General features: G+C 34.6%; 1 protein-coding gene across 2 annotated transcripts in view; it reads right to left on the minus strand.

Moving 5' to 3' along the window:
- Positions 1–9,930, minus strand: part of LOC135223730 (protein Star-like) — a 95,871-nt gene extending 85,941 nt beyond the window's left edge. For both annotated transcript variants that reach the window (XM_064262487.1, XM_064262488.1), the window contains exon 1: positions 9,848–9,930. The gene's annotated coding sequence lies outside the window, so the exon portion shown is untranslated. The remainder of the gene's footprint in view (positions 1–9,847) is intronic.
- Between the last annotated feature and the right edge of the window lie 70 nt (positions 9,931–10,000).

A 10,000-nucleotide genomic window follows, 5' to 3' on the forward strand; every position in this document is an offset into this window, starting at 1 on the left:
GAGTTTTGGATTGGGTGCGTTGATGTGTGAGTTTGGAGAATCGAGTTAGAGTACTTGAGTATTTTTTTTCCTTTGTGAGTTGTGATGATGACTTATGATTAGTAGTCATATTAAATGGAGTTAATTGGGAGAATGTTCAGTTAGTTATTTGACATTTTTGAGATCATGATTTGATAGAAGTAGTATGTCCGGGGTTCATTCTTTTTTGTTTTATTGACCGATGACTTGACTGACATACTAACACCACCAAAAAAAAAAAGTCGTTTCCCGACGCTACCAAGACGTCCACCAGCCGTGCAGAGATGTTGCTGTCATTTATCCAGGTGATTACGAGAGTTTCTACGAGTCTACAGAGTTCTACAGCGGTTTTTTGTCTACAGAAGCCATGAGGGAGGCATTGCGTCTTCCTACAGCATGCTCCAGTCTGTTCTGGAAGTTGCAGACAAAGAAGGATATTCAAGAATAAAATGATGAGAGAAAATTCTAGTGTATTTGAGATGAAGCATGATAAGACTTTACTTTATAATGCCAGACACATACGGTTATTATTTTTTTGAGCCCGGCCAATGTTTTCTAATATGTATGAGCTCTTTTGTTTGACCATTTGCTAGCGGGAGCTAGCAATTTAGCGTGGCCGAGCTGCTGTGAGTCCTAGGGGTTGTATTTTTTAATATATATTATGATTATGTTCATTATGACCTTCATGGAATGTGGAGAACAGAGCTGAAGCAACGACCCGAGAAAAACTGATAAATGATTTATGGATGGCGTGATATGAAAAGTGCATAGAAAGGCGGGTCAATGTTCATGAGTTCATGGGTCTTTTTCAAAGTGCCTTTGAGAAACTGGTTGTAGCCAGAAATATGAGGTGTTGTCGAAGTGTGCATTCATATGTCGTGTGCGCCTCTTCTATTCTTAATGGTATCATTAGCCAAGTCTATGGGAAGACTTGCACAGAGATCCGAGGGAGAAAGGCAGAGCCACGATGGCAGATGCCAAAGAGTTTTGTTTATCGTGTGTGTGAATCCTGGTTGGCAATGGGTGAGTGTTGAATTACTTTAGCCAAAGGGATGGCTTGTTACACATTGTAAGAAATGTTTAATCTTTAGCTTTGTCTTTAAACTTATGTGTGCAAAACGAGTGTGTTTCTCATGTCTTTGAAACAGATGATTCTGGCGACGGAACTATGTGTTCGGCAAAGGGGGGACCGGGAGTCCTAGGGGGACCGAGGGTCCCGTATGGGAGAGAATAGACAATTGGTGTGATAAATTACTGTTTTAGACATTTTAATGTTGGGGGTTAACTGAGTCAAGTTAGTCAGTGAGACTTGGATTATTATCTTTCCATTGTTAAATGAATAGCTATTATTTATATAACTTTGACTCTCATTTTGATTACCTGTTAGAATGGAGAGAAAGAGGTGGAGAGAAAGAGAGGTTACGGGTCGGTTGTCGAGAGAGAGAGGGGTCGCTTGGAGAGAGAGAGGGGTCGCTTGGAGAGAGCGAGAGAGAGAGAGAGAGGAGAGAGAGAGAGAGAGAGAGAGAGATGATGGTGTGTATCGGTTTGCTGATGCTCGGGGTTCCACGTTTACCAAATAAAACGTGATTCTTATCTGCGTTAACACACACACACACATATATATATATATATAATATATATATATATATATATATATATATTATATTAACATATATATATATATATATATTATATATATATATTATATATATATATGTATATATAACGTATATATATATATATAGAATATATATATATGTTATATATCAGTATATATGTATATTATACATATATATATATGGTATATATATATATATATAGATATATATAGATTTAGATATACTATTATATATATATATATATATAGATATATAGATATATATATATATATGATATATATCTATATATATATATAGATATATATAGATATCTATCTATATATATATCTATATAGATATATATATATAAATATCTATATATATTATATATCATATTATGTATTCCCTATATATATATACTATATATAATATATATATCTATATGAGAGATATATCGATATATCTATTATGATCTCTATATATATTATATATACCGCTAATATCAAAAAGATATTATATATCATATCTATATATATCCAGATATATATATAATACATATATCGTATAAATATCTATAGATATCTATAAATATATATACCTATATCTTGATAGATATATATATATGATATGGATCAATATGCATATATAGATATAATATGATTATATATATAATATAATATCATATATATATCCTATATACTATATCTCCGATATATATCCTTATATATATATATATATATAGATGTCTTATGATATATATTCTATATATATCTAGATATGGTATTATATACTATCTATTATATACTATATCTATATATATATATCCTATATCCTATATAATCTCAATATACTAGATAGAAATATATATCGATGATATATATATCTATACTATATATCTATATATATATATATACTCATTATATATAATCTATATATAAATATATATATATATATATACTATATCTATATACATATATATATCTCATATATATATAATATAGAGCTACAAATGTCCTTTAATGTCACATTTGCTCTACCTCGGAATTGATATATTTTCATATATGTACCGAAGGGGAATTTTTAGTTGATAATAATTTCGTCCCCTTATGGGATCGAACCACCATCCAGTGGATGGGAACGAAATCAGGACTTGATAACGTCACTGGATATATCACCGCGTGATTTCCCATAATTTTCGAATTCGACTCTTATCATCGAGGCAATCATATATTTTATGTGGAGCATATCATACGTTATTTGTGGGTTTAGGCAATTACTACGTCTATCACACGATATAATACGTAATCTATATCCACATTTAGGTCTCAACCTCATGCACTCTTCTAACTGCTATGAACATAATTCACAATTCTTAGTCTGATCCCTGAGGGTTCTGTTTTACACATGATCGAATCATTGTTTAGCTAAATAGTGTTGCCTCAGTTGCGAGCCGATGCGATACCTTTGGAGTCGTCCTAACACAGGGGACCCGTATGTTAGTGTGGCAGCGATAAAATGTATCACTGGAGAAGAAATATGGAAAGCTGTCCATGGATAAGCGTAGCGGTGCGGCGGCTGTGGGAGTACTACCACCAACCCCCTCCCCCGTTTTTTCCTTTTCATCTGGTTGCATTAGAAGGAATACTGAATTAAAAACACAGATAGAAATATTGAAGCCAAGACACAACCAGAGAGGACTCATGTAAAGTTAAAATTAAAGCACACATGTCCAAATAAGGAAAACTGTCAATGGATAAGCGGATGCGTAGACTGGGAGTCTCAACCAACCCTCTCCCCCCTTTTTTTCCTTTCAACTGGTCACATGAGAAGGACTACTGAATTAAAAGTGCAGATAAAAATATTGGAACCAAGACACAAACAGAGATGGACTCAAGAAAAGTTAAAATTAAGCACACATGTGCAAAATGCAGTGTTACCAAGTGGTGCGTAGACTACCAAGAGGCATGCGCATCAAAAATAGGTAGTCTTAGTGTCTGTCTCTCTTGTCAATAAGAACAGGAGATAACTAAACTGAGGTGGGAAGTAGAATTAGTAAAGGAACTAAAGAAGTTGACAAAGGACAAATTCGAAGACAAGAGAAGAGAAGACAGGATGGAAAAGGAAACTGGAGACCTACGAAGATAAGTCACGAACCTTGAGAGAGAGAGAGAGAGAGAGAGAGAGAGAGAGAGAGAGAGAGAGAGAGAGAGAGAGAAATGAACAACGACATAGTAGAAAACGGAGAGAGTATAGCGGAGATTAGAAAACAATTGCATCAGACCAGAACCAGAAATGAAAACAGAAAAACAAGCATTAGACTAGGTACAAAGAAAGAAGCTTACAAGGATAAAAATGATGAATTCAAGAGAGCTGTTGGTAGAATAGTGATATTAGCCAGAGAACACAATTGTCCCTCAAAAGGAACCAACACAAAGAACAGATTTGCTGTGCTCTAAGAAGCAGAAGAGGAAACAATCTTTATTGGAGACTCGTTAGTAAAAGATCAGTGCTTAAATTTTGTAGCCAAAAATAGAAGTAAGAGAAATATTCATTCTTACCCAGGTGCAGGAGCTGGGAAGATAGCAGGTGCAGTGAAGAAAATCAAGATAAATAATAGATAAGGTGCAATCATAGTGCAGGGAGGAGGAAATGACTTGTTTCTTAAAGATGGAAGAACTAGCGAGGCAGAAGTTCTTGTGGCCAACCAGACTAATGTTGTAGAGAACATCCGTGAGAAAACGATAACGGCATTCTTATAGGATTTCTGCCCAGAACCAATGTAAGCCACTATTCCCTTAGAAAGGCAATTGGAATCAATGACAGACTGGAGCTAATATGCCATAAAAAAAAAGGTGTTGGGTTTGTAAACTTTTGGGACAGATTTATAGGGAATAAAAAACTATATTAAAGAGATGGAACTCACTTGAATTTGGGCGGAGCAAAACTATAGGAACCCTTCTCAGAAAAGTCCTCTTAAGGACACCTCAGTGAAACTGAACATTCATAGGAGAAGTCGGAAAGCTCCCAGAACCAGGTTAGTAATAGCACTGCAAGAAACAGTGACAGTAAGGGAAACTGATAAAGCCACCGAGGACAAAAGAGAAGATAGAAAAGTCCCTCAGAGTGGCGCAGTTTAATGCCCAATCTATTCGGAACAAAGTAGATCTCTTCAAAGCATTGGTAGCAAGTGAAGAATTATACATAATAGGTCTCACAGAAGCATGGATAGAAAAGGCAACAAGAGACTACGTATGAGAGTACTAGATAGCTGGATATAATTGTTCAAAAAGATAGACTTAATAACAAAAAGTTGGAGGCTTTATGCTATATGTCAGGGACCAACTCTCAGTCCAATAGAGTGTAAGATTATTACAACCATGCAAGAAGTGATTGGCATCAATATAAACAGTCTAAGAGAAGATAACTCTCATTCTAGTGTACAGACCTCCACACCAACTACACATTTCCGATGAGCAGCTGTATGCACTACTAAGGCAAAGAGTAAACAACAAACTCTGCATAATAATGGGAAAGGTTTCAATGCAGCAGTACATTGGGACACAATGACCTCAGCATCAAAGGTAAAAGAAAAGAGACTTGGATTTGTAAAAAATTAATTCCTGCACCAATGTGTTGACAAACCTACTAGGGAAACAACATACTAGGACATCGTCCTATCAACAGAAGATAACCTAGTGTGTGACCTTGCAATAGGTGCAAATCTAGGCAAAAGCGTCCATAAAATTATTTAATTTCAAATTAATGTTAAACATAAAAAAGAGAAGAAGTTATTAATGAGACTAGACTACCGTCTACAAGACCTATAAAAGCTAAAAGAGTACGTTAAAAATCTAGAGTACGACGAGAACACAGGCATTGACAAGTACTGGGAAGCCTTTCTAAAGGAATACATAGAAAAAACGCTCAAGATGGCAAATGCCTTTTAACTTGTATAAGTGTAAAGTGTTACAAATAGGAACAAACAACCTTTATGCCAGCTACATGCTGCTTGGGAACGATGCCTTAGAGGCATTATTACCAAGATCTGAGAAGCCACAAAACAGTGCAAAAAGAGCTGAAAAGAAGGCATAGAAACTAGTGGGATACATAAAAAAGGCAGTTCAGTTCAAATTACAGAAAAAAGGAGACGGTGCTGCAACTCTACACAATCCATGCCAGATCTCACCAACACTAAGAAAGGACATAAATATATTAGAAAGAGGTACAAGCAAGAGCCGCATAGTCAAATCCATCCATCATGCAAATACGTCACAAAGTCGACTTGAGAGCCTGAAAAAGTATGGCTTAGAAAACACGACGATTGCGAGGACAACTAACAGAAACATTTAAAATACTGATATAAAAAAATAAAAAAATTAGACAGTAACCTATTTACGTTAAACGAAAACTAAACAAGAAATAATGGATGGAAACTAGAACTGAAGAGATAAAACACATCCCATTGTGGGAACTTTTTTACATACAAGATAGTGACACATGGAATATCAAACCTGCCACCAGAAGTCGTAAACAGTATCAGTGTGAAGTTTAAAAGAAAGCTAGACAATATCATTAGGACACTGTGAATAGACAGTAAAACCTCCTCCTTGAGATAAGTGAGCATACGATGGCTCTTCAGATGAGCTAACAAGTTCTTGAGACATCCCAATTCTTGCAACTCCTTGTAATCATCGAACCCAGGTCCTTGAGGCAGAGAGGGTCAGCAGCCTAACCACAGGACGATTTTTTTTTTTTTTTTTTATTCAATTTTATGTAATTTCTGGTCTTTCAATTAAATCTTTCATTAGACAAATGAACAGGCGACAAATAATGAGAAAAAAGAAACCATGAATTCGTGACTACTTCGCGCGCTACCTAAATTGGTTGCAGATACAGGCATAACATTAGTTCCTGATTCATTGTATTCACTAAACAAAGTGGGCAAGAAGTCCCAAATCTAATTGTCCTATCTTATCTTCATTCTGGGCATTATGTTATATATTGTTAGTTCTTTTGTGTTTTCATATTGATGTTTTCTACATAAATTCCCGCTCTAAGCCTAATTGTCTCAGCTCATCCTCATTCTATATATGATAGTACGTATGTAGCTCCGTCTTTCGTTCTCATTTGTATGTTGTATAAATAACTTTCCTTTATAGTTTTCTTGTTTATATGGTCTGTTTACCCATAAACACAGAAGGTATACTCTGGTTTGAGCTTCGGGACGGTGCGAAACCTCTTTGGGGTCGGGTTGGCTGCCTCGAACCTCTTACTAATCATAGGAAGTTTGAACTGACCAAGATCGCCGACTTCGAGCTCACTTATGTGTCTAAAGTATCATCAAGGAGGACTGTTTACTACTTGCTTTAATATACATTGGACGTGATAATGAAGGAGCCATTACCAAGACCGGTTTTTTGTTTTTACCATAATTACCTCATTAGTAACCGACTTTGCATAGAGAGTTTCAAAGAGAAGTTTTTCTGGTTGTGTCTACACAGATATAATTTTTTACTTATTCTGTTTGTGTATTTGCTTAAAGATACTTTCTTTATTCTCATAAGGCTCTCTCTCTCTCTCTCCTCTCTCTCTCTCTCTCTCTCTCTCGCTTTATATATACATATACATGTGCTTACACAACAAATATACTATATATAAATAAACCAAACACACACACACACACACACACACACACACACACACACACACATATATATATATATATATATATATTTTTTTTTATATATATATATATATATATAAATATATATATATATACACGACGAGTTCTTTTAAAATGTGCTAAGAGGTGAAGATGTTAAGAGAGTCTGATAACCTTATAAATACATATGCATCTTGGAATATATATATATATATATATATATATATATATATAATATATTATAGTCAAACGAAAAGACAGACCGAATTAAGTTATGGTAACTTGAAGCCTTGATAATCAATACCGCAGAGCGTACCATTAGATATGATTATGAACAAATGTTTAAAGTGGAAGCTTGAAGATGTATGGATTCGCCGAAAAGTTCACTTCTTTTTCTTTGCTCCATTTTCAGGCTTTTTGAGGCCAAATTGATATTGTCTTGATATTTCAAAAACAGCTTGATGGAACCTAAAACGCTTTTGCTATGTGTCAGTTGAAAATAAACATATTATTTGATTTATTTCCATGTTTACCACGGTGAAATGGAGCGGGAGAGCGTTGAACCCAGACGTAAGCAGAAAATAAGAAGAAAGAGTTTTTGTGAAAAAAAAAACATACTCTATCTTGACTCAGGAAAGGTGGAAGATACATCCTACTATACGAACTCTTGAGAGAAACTGAGTGTTTCCAGCCCTGTGATTGGCTTATCAACAGCCAATCGGGAGTTTCGTAAAGGACTGGCCTAGGCATCAGATGCACGGGTAATGTGAATCTACTATATAGCACTAAAGACGGTAAAACATATTTGAACCAACAGGGGCTAGTACTAAATAGATAAAACGACCTTTGACCATTCCCCAGGGAATAGTACTAAACACGGCGAAACAGTGTAGATGAATCACTGTTTCGACGTGTTTTAGTACTAAGCCCCTAGGGGATCAAATGTTCCAAAGCGAATATGTCACTTCACATATTCCCTAGAAATTTCGTGAAATCCCTAATTTCACATATTTACTGGTAACACACTCACGTATATACATACACATATATATAAATAAAGGTATAAGCCACGAGAGAAAGATAAACAATGGTGTAGCAGCTACTCCGTTGTTTATCTTTCCTTCGTGGCTTATATACCTTTATTTATGCATTTATCACGTTCCAAACTTTCGTGATTCAGTTATACAGACGTATATATATATATATATATATATATATATATATATATATATATATATATATATATATATACATATATATATATATATATATATATATATATATATATATATATATATATATATTATATATATATATATATATATATATATATATATATATATATATATATATATATATATATATCATTCGAGCTACAAATATCCTTTAATATCACATTAGCTCTACCTCAGAATTGATATATTTTCATATATACCCGAAGGGGAATTTTATTTTAGTTGATAATAAATTCTTCCCCGTCCCCTCATGGGATCGAACCACCGTCCAGTGACGGGAACGAATCAGGACTTGATAACGTCACTATACTCTCTGTTTTTTTCCATCTGTCCATCCGCCTGTGGTGTTTTTGTATGGTAACACTGCGTCCGGCTTTAGATAGTTGCATTCAACGATTATAATAATATCCTGTTTCGAATATTAACGGTGTAATTCGCATACAGTAAATTATTAAAAACACTTTTCAGTATCAAATGTACACCCAGAATATCCTTTTAATTTACCTAAAACTTACACATAGCGTAACTATCTAAAGCCCGGACGCAGTGTTACCATACAAAAACACCACATGCGGATGGACAGATGAAAAAAAAACAGAGTATAGGCTTCGTGATTTCGTTCCCGTCCACTGGACGGTGGTTCGATACCATGAGGGGGACGAAATTTTTATCAACTAAAAATTCCCCTTCGGTACATATATGAAATATATCAAATCCGAGGTTGAGCGAATTAGATATTAAAGGACATTTGTAGCTCAAATGATCTATATGAATCACGGTGATGTGATAATTATATATATATATATATATATATATATATATATATATATATATATATATATATGATATATATATATATATATATATATATATAGTGAATTGTTGCCCCATATGCACATTTTACTTTTTATATTTCCAAGCATTAAGCAATAAATATCGTTTAATGAACAATCCAATAACCCTCGCGAACAACTATGTATACACACACTCACCCCCATAAATATTTTTGCGGCGCTGACACGATATCCTTGGAAAACCATACATTGAAATACTCCTGAATTTTTCGATTTACTCCTTATCATTTACTCATCAAGGATGTTAGAACTGGCGATTTCGACGGCTTACAAAAAAAAAAGAAACGTGTGCTTTAAACACATTATTAGTTTTTTTTCCATAAACATATAGCTACTCTTCCTGTATTCTTGAACGACTTACAGAAAATCTTCGTTTCGGACATATATATCACACCATTAAGTAATTTAACAAAGCTAAAGGCAGAAGGATATTTACATCCTCCTGACTTGTGGCCTCCTCACTAAAGTTCGTAATCCTACCTCAGCTTTCTGAATCGAAGAGCGGAATTGTCTGCTATGTGAATCTAGCCGAGTCTCTCTTCAAAGTGACTGCGTTACCAATCTTGCGTGTGATTAGGTTTAATACTGCACCTTGCACCTGTTCGTTATTTTCAGGGCGGCGACGGGGACACC

The sequence above is a fragment of the Macrobrachium nipponense genome, chromosome 10, assembly GCF_015104395.2.
Source record: "Macrobrachium nipponense isolate FS-2020 chromosome 10, ASM1510439v2, whole genome shotgun sequence".
NCBI lineage: Eukaryota > Metazoa > Arthropoda > Malacostraca > Decapoda > Palaemonidae > Macrobrachium > Macrobrachium nipponense.